Genomic DNA, 15548 nt, shown 5'->3' with positions numbered 1-15548 from the left:
AAAAACTTGTAGCAAGTTATGCTTTTCACTCAGGCTGTAAGGTGTTCATTGTGTGAGATGTCATTGTTTCCACTTGTAATTCCTGTATTCATGCACAAAGGGGCAGTGATTACATTGCAAATAAACTTACACATGTCTCAGCTGTCTGGTGTGTCCACAAAAATCTATTTTTCACATTTCTGGAGTAATAGTTGTTAATCTGAAAAATTGATTAGTTTTTTTTTCTCTATTGATCTCTAAAGAAATAATAGAACATTTTCTTTTGTACGTTTGACTCACTGACTGTCTTGACCTCTGTGTTTATGTGAAAAGAGGCAGGATAAGCTCCATTATTCCATTATTTTAAGCAAATTGGACACAAGTGACCAAGATTATATTACTAAAGGTGGTTTGATTCCTAAATGTCTTATTTATCAATAAAATAAAGGAATTGARCCATGACACACTGCATAACATTGAACATAATTGTATCAATCTAATCTGCTGTTGATTTCAGCAATAAAAGATTCAAGCAATAAGAGCTTGTTCCTTTACTTTTAGATTCTCACTCTGCTTCCTGACTTATGGTTCGCAGGCCAAGTGGCATGCAGTGACAGAGTCCAGACAACAGGAAAGAATAGAGTAACCCCCCAGGAGAGTGGGGACGTTAACATCTGGGCTGGAGAGRTGTGACGTTTGCTTCAGAATAAACCTCTGCTGTGAGTAAATGCAAAAGCAGAGACACAACATTGGTCGGTTTGGCTTTGATGTTATGGACAACTTTTATCGACTACAAGTAGTATCCACGGTCTTCTGCAGAGTCCTGGAAGATTGCTTGTATTTTTATTTTTTTTACTAGTTTCTAGGGACTAAAAACGGATGAAGGACCTTAAAGACTCAACTATACAGGGTCTGGTCCGAAATGAGTTTACATATTTACCTTTTCACAGGCCTTTTTTTTTTTTTCTAAATTCAGAAAGTAACACAATGAAAAGCACCAAAAGTATTTTCAGCAGCATTATTTATTTATTTTCTTTGCATTATTTATTTATTTTTCTTTAAAGGCAGACAGGTTGTTGTTCTGTGTAGCTCACTATTTTACATCTTTAATGGAATTCTGACTATGCAGTGCCTTGTAACGGTATTTTACCTGCTAGCTGAGTTTTTCATTCAGTGTGTTTTGCGATTTTATGTGATGCATTAAAACAAAGTAGTGCATAATTATAAAGTGGAAAAATTAATAAATATCTTCACATTTATAGATCTCTAGGAACATTTCTGCCACTTTGTGTCAGAGTGCCTATGAACATCAATTGTCAAGTCTTGCCACAGATTCTCAAGTTAAATTCAGCTTTGCACTTTCACTGCACCTTTCTCAGACATGAAGGTGCTTTAAACTGTTCATGCTTGTGGTTGTTGTCCTGTTGGAAGGTAAACCTCCAGACAAGTTTATTTCAGCCTCTAACAGGTTTTCTTCCAGGTTTGTTCTATATTTAGCATCATCCATGCTCTGATTAACTCTGACCGGCTTCTGTAGCCATACTAAACAAAAATATTTCAATGGCATGATTATTTTATGAACTCGCATGAAAATGTTGTATATGAAAAGTCTGTGCTTTCTAAGCCTAGCGAGGCAATATTCTTCATGTCAATTAGTTGATGAAAACGTTATGGCTATCTCTATACTTGGCATTAGACAGCTCCTCTGCGACAAGCTTTATTAGTTGTTCTCATCTTTACCCATTGTTAAACTTTATTACCGAGCAAACACGCCCCCACAAACTCCACTGCTGAGCTTTTTCTCCTTGCCAGACAATGAAATGTCATGTACGCCTCTTGTCTCAGCTCTGGAGCTTGACTTTGGCAGCAGTCTTTCTCTTTGACTGACATATGAGCGAGTGATACAGCCCCATCAAAAAGTGCTGCCTGACAGTTTGATATGACAGGCCTCTTCAGACCAAATATACTCCTCATTCCTGGCGCTACATCATCCTGACAAGACCAAAAGTGCTTAAAAACTTGATTTGGCTCTCAGTAGTTTGATGGAGATTTCAATGTATTATGGGAAAAAAACCACTTTCAGATATTATTCCTACTATGCATCTGCTCATTGTTAGATTTTTATAAAATCAAAACTGTTTGTTAGTTTATATTTTGCTATGAAATGTCAGAGAATTTGTGGGACTGATTGGATGCGAGTGAATTCTGCTGGGTTTCTGTCTCATTTATCAAAAAGGATTCCTGTTTGATAATTTTTAAAAAAATGTTATAATGTTTGTGTTGATGTAAACAAAAACGATTATTTTTCAAATGTAAAGTCAACAAAGTTTTACAGTCATTGTTAAAATATCAGACTTGTCTAAACAAGTGGATTTAGTGGCTACATTAAACATTCACCCAGAGTGAAGCAGGATAAATCATGGGATCAGTGGATTATTTATCACCTCTTTCCATTAAATGAGCAATCAAGACGAAGGTGGAATCTAAATTGAAGCAGCCACTGAAAACCTTGTGTTTTTTCTCCTTTCCCTTTGTCTTGACTTGCCCTGTAACCACCAGAGTCTGAAAATGACTGTCATCACTGCTGAGAGCAGATCGGGTCTGACTTTAGGTTTACAAAATAGCAGCCTCATTGGACTGGCAAGAATTCATGAAATCCCAGTTTTTCCATTCCTGCCAGCGTTGTCATTGTACAGAATAAAAGTTTCCCTACAAAATGATCGCATACATAATTTGGAAGTATACACAATCCCAGGTCAATGTCAAAATAAATTAAGAGTTTTTGCTCCCTGTTCCATCTGTAGCACCGGAGTAGATGAAGTAGTTACATACTAGGATACGTAATCGAAGGCTATTTCTTCTCGTCCTGTTTATTATCTCATTTAATGTGTAAATTTCTGCATATTTGCTCTTTGAGAACTATTTGTTGTGCTGGTTTGGAAGCCAAAACTGCAAATCATGCAAAGCTCCTTTCCATTGAAGTAACATTTGCTGTTCACAAAATTACCCTTACAGCATAAACTTATGGTTGATGATTTGTTCTAATAGTGTCTAATGATCAACCCAACTGGACTAACATCAAGCAAAAGCATTATTTAATACTACCTCATTACAGTGCTTATCTACCTAAATGCTGCTATTTGTGTAGCTCAAGGGAGTTTAAAACCATTGTTTTTCTAACTTTCTGTAGCAGCTAGCTGTGCTGCAGTGATGATGCTAGCTTTTCACAGAGGAGGAACAAGTGCGGCTTCAGTTTCAGCTGGGTTATCTGTTTTTATCGTTTTCATCTRCTTCTACAATATTGCAAAAGCTAGCAGCTATTTCAGCAGAATCTCATCTTAAGTAAAACAAAAATTATTTCTTTTGCTGCTGATGGAGGTTGATTTTGCACTAAGTTGTGTTTTTGCTGTCACTATGAGGATTCCCCTACCCTCTATTTCAGACTGCATTAGAAAAAAAAATCAACTGTAGTTCCTATAAAGTCACAATGTTTTTATGTTAAGTGCTCTTCAACCCAGGGCTCCTCATCCAATATAGCCACTGAAAGAATAAAATGTAGTGAAACATGCAATGTGGACTTTTTATTTGCCTGTTTGAAGGGCTGCATTTCTCTTTATCTGCTGCCCACATAAATCTGTTAATGGTCTTTTTTTGAACATGGCTTAAGTGTTCAACAATCTTGAGAAAAAAAATTATTAGCTTATATTGTTAATAGAAAGTTAACGTGGTTGCTGAGAACATCAGAGAACTCTCCCACTGCTTTTGCTTTTCCACCACACCATTAAGTGAAGTAACCTGCATCCTTCCAAGATGCAGGTTCTAAGTTTTGACTCCTGCGGTAAATTGGACCCACACTGCTGTCTGTGTTTTGTGGGTAATGAGTGAATCAAATGGGAGAAGCAAAAGCTAGTGATACACCAAACCAGGCTGAGCGGTTAAACAAGATTAATGTGATTGGGTTTGGTTATAAGACGMGTTTACTGCGAGAAAACTTAACAGCACTCAGATTGATGCCATGCATGTTTGTGCAAATTTAACCTTAGCTTCAACTCTTGTAAAAATGACTGTGTACAGGCATATATATAAAAAAAAAATCCCAACAATTTTTATGTCTGAAACTAATTCTTTGTTTGTGTAAACAAACATGGCAAATAAGGCTGATTCTGGTTCTGATTAATAGAAAAGAACATTTAATTTGAATGATCTTATTTACACTATTTATTGTTGAACTGGAGATTTAATTTATACACATAATTATCATTTTAGAGTCGCATGAAAATAATTAATAAACTAAATTACACGTTTTTGTAAATTATTAATGGATTTTTAAAAATGTTTTCTACCATTAGCAGGAAGATTTGTTCACTAATTATTCTTGTACATGTGCTGTCATCACATGGGCGTGTTAATCCTCATCACTGTGATTTGCCTACATGCAACCCTCCTATTTAGCTCATAAAATGTATAAACCTTAATGATTCATGGCAACCATTTACATAATTTATAATTAAATCACAACCTGATGGCCTGGAATTTATTAATAGTGAAAGTGAATGTGCCACGGTTGTAATATACTAATTAATATCTCCAGTTATCATTGGCACGTTGCTCGCTTGGCTGGGGTCTGGTTCTGGGGCAGGAATAATACATTGCAGCAACGAATTATATGTGCATTTAACTGGGAATGTCCTGGAGTGATGGCCACAATATGCATTTGCCTAGAGAGCTTAATAAGGGAATTGGTTTTATCAGAGTTGTCACATGTTCTGTCTAATCATTATGAACACTGTGTAGATGGGGCAAATGCATTTTCATCCTCCAGCTTCAGATCAGGGCTGCAGGGCATCTTTAATGGTGTTGTACACATTTCCCACAGTCACACTCGCTGTAAACCACATGTGCTCTCTCTGACGCACTTCTTTCTGTAAACTATAGTAAAATAAAAAATTACCTGACTGAGATATGTTTTACTTATTATTAAATAGTCTTCAGTGATGAAATGTTGAATTGCAATATCATTGGCCCTGTTATATAGCTTTTCATGTATTTTGTGTTATTGTTGTCAAATCTGTTTGGATTTATTTGGAATTTATTGAATGTGAAAATATTCATTTCTTTTAATGTAATATAAATTGTATAAGTTAAACCAGAAATATACAGTAGGACATATTATTCACTTTTGGTCTTATTATGCAGGTGGTTGGTTAATTGATTTTCCATTCATTTAATAAAAAAGGGTTCACATTGAAGAAAACAATTTTCACGTTTAAGTTTTTAATCAATGGACCGCTTACTGCCTTTCTATTTTTATTTATTTTTTTGTTTTTTTATGTGACTTGTATACAAAGAAAACTGACATTTGTTATTAATTTTTAAAATGTAAGATTACCCATGGGGTATTACCATTAATTGATCATGTCTGTTGTTATGTCTCACATTGTTTGTAGCAAAATTTTCAAGTCTTATTTCATTTAATTATTTTCTGACTGCTATTTCACATTTTATTTGGAATCTTTATTTATTTACTGGTTTATCATCAGATTTTTCAATACTAGTAAATTAATGAAATACTTTCCTTGAATATGTTGATGCATATTTGAACACTTGTGTTGTCAAGTAGTTGTTTTTGCCTGTAATATGCTAATCTTCTCATAAATACGAGGTTGATTCTCCAGCAACTATCTCCTGTTGTTAATGCCTGAATCTGGATTTGAGGAAGTGACTCCTTTTAGCCATGAGTAAATTTGGTAAAACCTTTATAAACATTCCTCCTCCTGCTAAAGTGCAGCACATAATAAGCAAACCAAAACCAACCCAAGGCAAAGATCCATTTTATTAGAGGTGGTTATAAGCTTATAAGCTTTGCGATGTGCTGCAGTTACATTATTTACAAAAACACAAAGGTCAGATCCTGTTCCCTCCCTCGTCTCATGAGCTTATTATATTCTTAGTTCAGACAATTAATTCAGAAGCGAACATCCATTAACTCTTTCTGCAGCATTGGACAAACAAAGGAGTCCCCTTCACCAATGCTCCCAGAGGCTTTACTACTATCTATTGATCTGCTGTCACCCAATTTTGCCGTGACTTATGCCCTGCTTAATTCCCATTACTGTGCACACTGAAGCCTTATCAGGGAAAACAATAGGCTTGTTGTCACTGAGGGTAAAAATATGAGCAGGCCTGTGACAGTGCGAGCGCAAACTCATGACTTCAGCTCCACGAGCCCTCTTGGTGACCTCTGCACTCATGTAAGCCAGCTTTAAACCCAGTGCCAGAATGCTAAGCTCATTCTGGATTGTTTGCAGATGAATCAGAAAATTGGATCTTGCTCATTTCATAAAAAAAAAGAGCCCCAAAAGAAACCGCTGGGTCGGCTCTTCAGCCATAAAGATGTCGTTCTGATGTGTCTGCAGCAATGATGCTCTTCAATTCCTGCATGCCTCCTCTCCTGCTCCTCAACTACAGCTGCTATCTCCTCCTTTCAATTATGTTTCTCTGCTCTTTGAGACAAAGAGTAATAAAGCTATAAATCGTGACTCCTGCAGAAGGTATGGACATTCTGTCTCTGAGCCGCAGTTGAAACTGCCATAAACCACACACAAAGTCACAGATAAGGATTTACAGTTATTTAACATCATCCTTGTCCACTGAATCACAACGATAAGAGAATTAAGCAATGGCTATAGCTTCTTTGTCCCCTTGTCATTGATTTTCTTTTTCCTCTTCTTTTTAACCAAGAGGCAGAGTGCTGCATTTTATCGAGCACCTTATTTGCTTTGAGCTTAAGAGTGGAAATGGAGCTATCTGGTTTATTTTACTGGGCTCCGGGAGCTGCATTGAATTAATTTAGCAGCTAAATGAGGCTTCTTGATGTTTAATCTCCTTCTGTAATGTAAATGTTTGAAATGGGAAGCCTCTAAATACAGTGCCTTGCAAAAGTATTCCCACCCCAGGAATTTTTTTCAACCTTTTGTCTTGTTTACAACCACAAACTTAATGAAACTTGTGTTTTATTAAGATTTTACTTGATAGACCAACAAAAAGCTGAAAATTTGAGTCAAGTTTAGTCTTGGTTTTGGAACTTTTTTTGTTTTACAAATGAAAATCTAAAAAGTGTGGTGTGCTTTTGTATTCATGTCTCTACCTACATCCACAGACTGAGGCAGAGACTTTCTGCTAGTTCTCCTTTGCATAATAATAAAACATGCTTTGATCTAAACTGTGAACCTTCACGACAGTCTCAAGTAGTTTTCAACCTCTAACACGTTTTCTTAAAAAGACTGTCCTGTATTCAGCTCCATCCATCTTGGTCTCTGTCACATAAAGTCCAAATAAAATCCACCGTAGTCGATCCTGAATGTGTTGAAGCATGGGACCTGGTGTTTAGTTCCATTGTCATCCTACAATGTGTCTTTTTCTGAATTGAAATTATGTTTCCTTTTTAAACTCCTTAGACAAAACACATGACTTGATTTGCTGGCAAATACCATTGACWATTTCTAACAGTTAGTGGTATTTTGTTTCCAATGCAGCAAAAGTATTCCCTGTTAAAGAAGTCTTTGTTCCACCAAAAATATGAGTACATTTCCCTCTTAGCGGATTATGTCCCAGTTTGAACAAAGGCGTGTTTAGCTTAGCGGAAGTTAGTCACTCATTTCAGCGTGAAAACACTTATGTCAGTGCCTTCGAGAGTCGGCAAAGCTGCAACCATTCAGATTTAATGATTCAGTCGCTGTTTAGCTTCAAGTTCATGACCCCAGAGCTGTGATAAATGTCAAGCGCAACAATATGCCGCTAACTAGACATGCCGCTGCCAGCCAATCATCTCGTTATTGACTGGAAACGCTGTAATGTGACTCTAACTGCTGCGTTACAATGGGGTTATGTGTATAACAATGTGGGCCAGTTATTCAGTCTGGCTTGAGTCATGTTCTTTTTGCTCGGAGCGTTGGGTGTTTCAGCTCTGGATAAAAAAAAAAAAGTAAAAAAAAGTATCAGGGTGGTTCAGGTCAAAGTCTGGCTCAACATGTATTTTTTGGGGAGCCACTGTGGCTCAGTGGAAAGCGTTGCCACCAATTCCTGCTTGCGGGTCTGCCGTACGTCAGTGTGATCCTGAGCAAAGCGGCCGGTGAATATTTTCTTTTGGAATTTGGAACTTTTTGAAGTGTCTTATTGCAGAACATTTCCTTTGAAACTAAGAATAAATGGTAGTATGTTATATGTGTTACCCTGTTGAAGGTGTGCCCCACCTCTTGTTCAATAATTGCTGAAGATGGGCACCAACCCCCATGCAACTGTGCACGTATAGATGATAGATCAGTGTATGGTGTCTTGTATAAGAAAACAGATTGACGGATGCTTTGAAGAGCTTATTAATTTTCCCTTTTGTCGTTTTTTTATTKGAATATTCTTTTTTTCTGTAATATGCAGCAATAGCTCTGATGTTAAAGCACTCTTCAATTCTTTTAGTTAAAAAAAATATTGTAAGCTTCTCTTAGAATAGATTCCTTTCATTTTATTTTAACTCCTGTGTTCATTATTTCCAGTGCAATTGTTCACTAGGAGAATATTGTAAGACGAAAAAGTCCCAAATGAATGAGAGCAAGAAACTCTTCGGGGTGTCTTTTGAACTTTGCTGCCATCGTTAATCAAGGATATTACCATGCGAACGCTTCCAGGAGTCGGACAACTTGCTTCTTTAAGCATTTCTCTGGGAGGCATAAAAGTGTATTTACGGTCACCGGGGGCGGGTATAAAGAAAGATTGGCAAACATGAACCTCAAGTCCTCTCCTGGGTGCCATCCAGTCATGCTCGGCTCAGCTGTTGTACATCATGGATTGAAATAACTGCGGCAAAGTGGTAAAATGGGCTGACAAGGTATCGCTGTGTGCGTTTGTTTCCCATTCTCTTCAAAAACCGGTTATTGGAAATAATGCTTTGTCTTCATACCTGTATTTGACTCTTTAATGAACTTCATCTGTCTCATTCAAGGCACTGTTCCCCATTTAGACTCACCGTTTTGTGCGGACTGCTCAGCACTAAGATTAAAGGCTGCAGAGGATTCTGTTTCTGAGCAAAGCTGATGTAGAATTGATTTCTGTTCTGAATATATGAATCACAGGGGTCATTACTGAGCTGGACTCAGCTCTTTTCATTTAATTGAGCTGCTTTAATGCAAGGGCAGCTAGGAACTATCTATCAACACTGTACCTCTACGGTCTTGGAAAACAGCAACACGTGAAGTATGGCCTCATTTACCCGACAGATGCAGAACATCGATCCTTTGTGGTGAAAATAAGCGACAACTCAGCCTTTTTAATAATTCAAATGCAGGTGGAGGGGTAATAAATTTACTTCTAAGTGGAGGAACGATTCCTTCCTATTTGGATGAGTACATCTARAAATGTACTATATTCTTAAAATAAATTCTAGGATTCATTTATGCTTCCAAAGCCCCTTTTAATTGCAAGGTTTATAACAGATTACCGCCGGTTGCCCTGACTCAAACATTCGTGATGCACACATGGGCAGTATTGACTTCTTGAATGTGAAGACGTTAATGCAGATAACAGCTATTCGAATCCTCATTAGTCACCCGTAATCCGGAAACATGGGCGATATATTAAGACTGGTGTTCACAGCCAGTCATTAAAGGAGAAATAAAAGACAAAATAAATCCAGGCCTGGAACGCCTGTGATTAATCATGTTGGCCTCCGCTCGCTGGCTGCTTAAAGCGTTTTTATTGAGTCGTTCATGCTGGTTTCTCTTATTATCCATTTATTCTAAATAATGCCTCCCTTCATGCTCATGCCGCTGTGCTCACATGCTTCATGAAACTCTTGAATATTTTCAGTTCTATCTTGGCATGTTAAGCGCATTATTAAAAAATGAACGTGTTTAATATATTTTCAATTACTCTTCAAATGAAGATTATTAATAATTTGTTAAGTTATTTAATTATCCTAACTTTTACAACCTTTAATAAGCATTGAACTGGTGTTTTTATTCAAGGAAATGATTCTTTTGCACCAATATTTGAATAACTAACAGTTTATTTGTGTGCATATAATATTTACAATATCCCAGCAGAGCCTCCCTAAGAGTTAGCAGGAACATGTGGACTGCAGATGCCCTAATATTTAAACAGTATTCAATTCCTTTAGGAGAACACTCAGTTCTGCTGAAATATGAACTAGGCATCACTAAAGAGAATTGGTGGACAGTAGAATATAGACATCTCTCGAAGCTTAATCCCACAAATCCAATAAACTAACATTGCAAAGCAAATAATTGCATAAAAACTGAAATATTTTAGCAAATTCAGTCTTATGTGGGTCTCAGTTACTCATATTGGAGCCAAAATATTTTATTTTTACTGCAAAAAGATCACACGAGTAGTGAAAGTGCTGATTCATAGTTTCCAAAACGCAATGAATTACTGATGATCAGTGAAATAAATAAATGTATTTTGTAGGCAGGGATTGACAACTAAATAATTTTAGAACGCTGTCGTCAAAGAAGCAGCCAAAAGTATCCATGGTAACGCTGGTGGAGCTGTGGAGATCTGCACACAAACACCACAAATCTGAGCTTCATAAAATAGAGGCTGTTACAAAACAACCTTTGAAAGAAAATTACAGCAAACATGTAAAGTGCACCAAACTGARCAAAACTTAACATGACCATGAACTCACCGATACGTGGCGGTGGTAGCATCATGGTTTGTGGGCTGTCCTTTCACAGCAGAGGATCAGGATACTGATAAGAAGAAGAATGGAGCTAAATACATGGAGACCCRGGAAGAAAACCTGTTGGAGGCTAAAAGAATTGAGACTGCGATGGAGGTTCACCCTCCAGTTGAACAACAACTCAAAACATGCCGCCAGAGCTACAACAGAGCGGTTAGATCTAAATGTATTTTCTGTTAGGTCAAGTCCAAACCCAAGTCTAACATTGAATCTTTTGGAAAACTTTAAAACAAATTTTCAGACACTGCACATCCAAATTAACTTAAATATTTGAGTTCAAAAGATATGTATACTTTAGAAATGCACTGATGTGTAATATAATGTTTTATTTTTCTTTTCTGTGCATGCATTCCACCACTGTAACAACCACAAAGAAAAAAAAAACATTAAAAGGCTTCAAACGAGCATGACTATGCATTTTGAGGCCCCTATTGGTAAAAAATAAACTTCACTCGCTACTTTGCAAACTTGACAGTTCTGTTTCTCCTCAGGCATTAGCAAAAACACAATTGTATATTTAGTAATGAAGATTTGAGGGTTCTCGGCAGCGTCTGGAGACTTTCTCACARGGTCTTTGTTGGAGAAGGCTGAGGCGTATCAAGTGTCTTGCACAACACCAGTCCTCGCACCTGACAACATGGGTTCTGTAGGGAGTTAATGCTGTCACAATAAATCAGTAACAGCCAGGGTACAGTATAATCATCCCGGTGTCCTGTTTCACTCGGCTTCTGCTGAGTGAGGCACTACACACACACCGCTGTGCCCACAGTGGTTGATGGTTGACTGGAGAGAAATAATCCATGGGAGATGGAACACAAAGAGCTGTTGATAGTTTATAATGCAAGTCATTTRTTGTACACTGTGATGTTSTGGGCTGCCAGTAGTTTGCTTATTTGCTAAGCCTCCTTTGCTTTGATTGTCAATGGGTTGCCTTTGAAAGAAAATCGGTCTCGACGACCTGCGCTATGTCTTACAATGTAGCCTATATGTTTAGGCAATAAAGACGAGACATGATTGTACACTGCACATATCTGGGCTTTATGGAAGAGTGGCAATGCAGACAGCTAAAAGAAGTAATGTTTGGAGTTTGTCACAGCAATGTGATATGAGATGCTTTGATCAGATGACCAACTTAAACATGTTTAAAATACTTTGTGAAAATTAACGTTGCACATAAGCCTGAACATATCAACCCCCAGCTGTTTAGAATTGATTTGAGGATGGATGGAGCTAAATTCAGTGCAATCTTGGAGAAAACTCCTGTGAGAATCGAAAGTTATTTACTACAGGMAAATTGGTGATTCTGATTCTAARAAAGACGCAAGCTCCTCAGCATGCCACCAAGGGTTGCTGAATCCTTTTAACCCAGCATTCATGTAGGTCAGGTGCGCTGCAGTAGGAAAACATCTAAAGCATGCAAGATCGTGGGCCCTATGGACCAGTGCTGCGGACCGTTGACATAGGGAATACAGAAAGCATATGGAAGAATGTATAAAATACTTCATTCAAAATGTAAATGTGGTGAAAAATGATCAATGCACATCTCTCTGCACATACAGTTTCCTCGGTTTAACATGGTGGCTGCGCTGTGGGAAGAAGAGAGGAAATCTATTCATGTTGAGCTAAGCACATGGCAATTCTGAAAGAAAACCTCGTGGAGGGAAACTTAAAGTACTGCTGTTGCCAGTAGTTCACCTGTTTTTAAACCTCCTTGCTTTTTTTGTCAATGGCGTGCCTTTGAAAGAAAACCTGCCTCATTGGCCTGTTTTTTATCTTGCATGTAGCCTTTGCTTAACAAGCTGCACGTTAAAGACGAGAAAGTTTGAAAACAAAGTCCTCGCTCTGTGACGGCAAGAGAACCTTCATACTTAAGAATCAAAGCAAATTAAGCTATACAAACTACCAGCTTTCATCCGAGCTCCTCTTCCAACATAAGGATGACTCATAATATGTCTAATCCCCAAAAATTATCCAAAACGCTCGGCAGCCGTCTCATTTCCAGCACTGTTTAATCTGCGTCTGGAGTATTTGCCGTCTCTTCATGTTGCAAACAGTCCTCTCACTGTGGCACTTCATTGTCTTTTGATGGACCATAAAAGGCTCGGTTTGATGGATGATAACTCGGGGCGTCTCTCTTTGTTGTTGGGATGTGACGACGGAGCGCATGTGAGATGTGAGGGGAAGATGTGGTGTGAATGGGAGATGTCATTGATGTCGTGCGTTGACACCGAGGGCCCTGAGTGCAAGCTTTGATCTCCACCAATGACTGAAAAGCAAACACAAATAAAAGATTTCGGCTTTTTTCACTTTCCAGAGAGAAAGTTTAACTGACTTTCTTTGTGGTTAGCAGTTGATTTTTCAGAAAAATCTGCTACCTCCAATATACAATTCATCAAGACCAAAAATGGCTTACTCTTCTGGCCTCTGATTCACTCCAGTCTATAAATCCTTCTCTCTAAAGGCTGACCTCACAACATCTGTTCACCTAACATATTTGCTGTAAGATTAGGCCAACAGTTTTCAGCTGTCCAACATGAAAAGCAGGCTATGCAGCTGAATAACTTGAGTCACATGCTGCTTTAATAAAAACGCAAATATTGTCTTGGCATTCGGGGCAGCTGGGCACAAAAAACCCACCGCACAACTGACAACAGATTTCATCAGGGAATCTGTTGTTAAGGAACGACTCCTGAGATRCATGCACTGCACAGTATATAAATCATTGTTATTAAAAACCACAGCTCACTTTGCAGCTCAGTATATTGCAGCCACTCCTTCGTTGCTGTGCTGCTTTCCGTGCCCACATGAGGTTCTTTGTTGCGCTTCTTTGATGTTTACTAAGCCATCTGAGCATAAAACACTCTGGCCTTTAYGTTGCGCATTACAAATGAAACCCTTTAAACAGCTAACCATGCTGTTACATTTGCCTTGCAAATGCTTGTAGCTGTAGGATTTACTCTTTATAAATTACATTAATTACATGTTTCTTGAAAGAGTCCCCAGGGAGTCGCAGTTTGTGCGAGGTAATTGCAGGACTCATAATAAATAAGACATGTAGTGTGAGATATGCTGATTACCTATTTGGCACTCGACCGAGGGTTAAAGACTTTCTCTGGAGGAAAATAATTCAGTGATTATGCATTTGGTATGAGGGTTTTACCATGAAGTAAAGAGTTAGGGTTGTATCACATCATTTGTTTTGAGCATGTGATTTAAAACAGACTTCCATATGGCTTAGATCCATGGAAAACATGTAGACAAAACAACTCTAGGACTCCTAGGTTAACCATAGCCTACCCTTACTCTTTCACCTGCCCCTCGGCACTTAATTCAGGTCATCTGCATAAATTATATTCACTTATACAAGACCCTGAATTATCAGCACCAAAACTGAAGAATGGTGTGTATTTCTATTCTCCCTGTTAATTCTCTTGGAGTTGCAAGTCTTTTGGGTATGTCTCTATCCCAGATCATGATGCCACCACTACCATGCTTCATGAAGGGGATAGTATACTCAGGGGGGTTAGTTTTCTGTCACACAATGAATTTCCAACATGATTAATGTGTCCATTATATAGCTTGTGCCAAACTGCACATGGGAGTTGTCATGGCTTTCTTTCCATGACAATTTACTCTTCTTTCTCTTCCATAAAGGCTAGATTTGTAATGAATTGTTGTTGTGCAAACAGATTTGAATGCCTATCAGTTTTGGTATGTGTGGAGTGGATTTTTAGTGTTGGGGAACCAGGTTTTCAGCAGCTTGTTCAACAACTGAATCAAAGCATGCATATTTTACTAGCCTCATGAAGTATTTTCTCTAATTTGAAATATTTATATATATATATATATATATAGAATATTTTTTACTCGCATACATAGTGGTGTTCTCAAAATATATGGATGTTTTTCAATCCCTTCACTTGGTCCACTCTAAATACTTATTTTGTTAATGAAGAAATTGGTATTAATGCAAAATAGAATGCTTATTCTGTTTTGCATTGTTGTTTAGGGTGACTTAATTGTCTGGTGYGGGTCAAACATGCTAGAAATCAAAACCACAACTGAGTACACCTATAAAGTTTGGGCTCATCTGTGTGGGCGTAACACCGAATCACATTTCAGTTCTTTTGTCRGCTGAAAATGAGGAATGTGCTGCAAATCACAGCCCCCGGACAGAGTCGTGTCTGAAGCAATACTTGGAGGAAATCAAACACCCAAAATACCTCGAGTTGACTGCTGTCGTTTTCTTTAACCGTGTATATACATTTGCCCTTTCTAACTTGTAAGTTCTTGTGTCTTTTTCTCATACAAACCCAGCTTTACATTACACATAACAATTGTTGGACAGATGGTTTTCATTTCCTATGAGTTCAAGATGGAGGGAGATTAAAAAAAAAAAAAAGCTCCCCCCCACCCCCTGAATCCGAGACTAATGTAGTCAGGATGGAATCTGTCATTCAGTCTATTGCATGTTGATGACTAAGGGTAGTTTCAGCTGTAAGCAGTCCATGATTTATGGACACCAACTGAACTCTTGTAAGCAAAAGCCCGCTTGGAGTTCAGAGCAGCAAATGGCCCCCTTTTTTTTTTCTTTGGCAGTGGCGTGCCTGCATTTTCTTTTCCTTCATGCCAAAGTGTTTCGCATGGCAATTAGTTCCGTCCTCATTTGGGTCTGCAGTCTCGCAAGGTTAGCAAAGTCATTTATCATCCTGAGGGCTTGGAGCTCCACTGCTCCATCTCAGGTAGGTTTTGTAAACAATCATCGGTCCAGCTCTTTCCATTTCACTAAATGAGAAGGCAATACGGTAGTTTTGAG

General features: G+C 38.0%; 1 long non-coding RNA gene across 3 annotated transcripts in view; it reads left to right on the top strand.

Annotated features, from left to right (window-relative positions):
• Nucleotides 1–15548, top strand: part of LOC103481474 (uncharacterized) — a 97250-nt gene that overhangs the window by 862 nt on the left and 80840 nt on the right. For all 3 annotated transcript variants that reach the window (XR_536307.1, XR_536305.2, XR_536306.1), the window contains exon 2: nucleotides 575–698. This is a non-coding gene — a long non-coding RNA (uncharacterized LOC103481474). The remainder of the gene's footprint in view (nucleotides 1–574; nucleotides 699–15548) is intronic.

The sequence above is a fragment of the Poecilia reticulata genome, linkage group LG19 (assembly GCF_000633615.1).
Source record: "Poecilia reticulata strain Guanapo linkage group LG19, Guppy_female_1.0+MT, whole genome shotgun sequence".
Taxonomy (NCBI): domain Eukaryota; kingdom Metazoa; phylum Chordata; class Actinopteri; order Cyprinodontiformes; family Poeciliidae; genus Poecilia; species Poecilia reticulata.
Note: the sequence above shows the minus strand (reverse complement) of the source record. Positions and strands in the feature narration are given on the sequence as shown.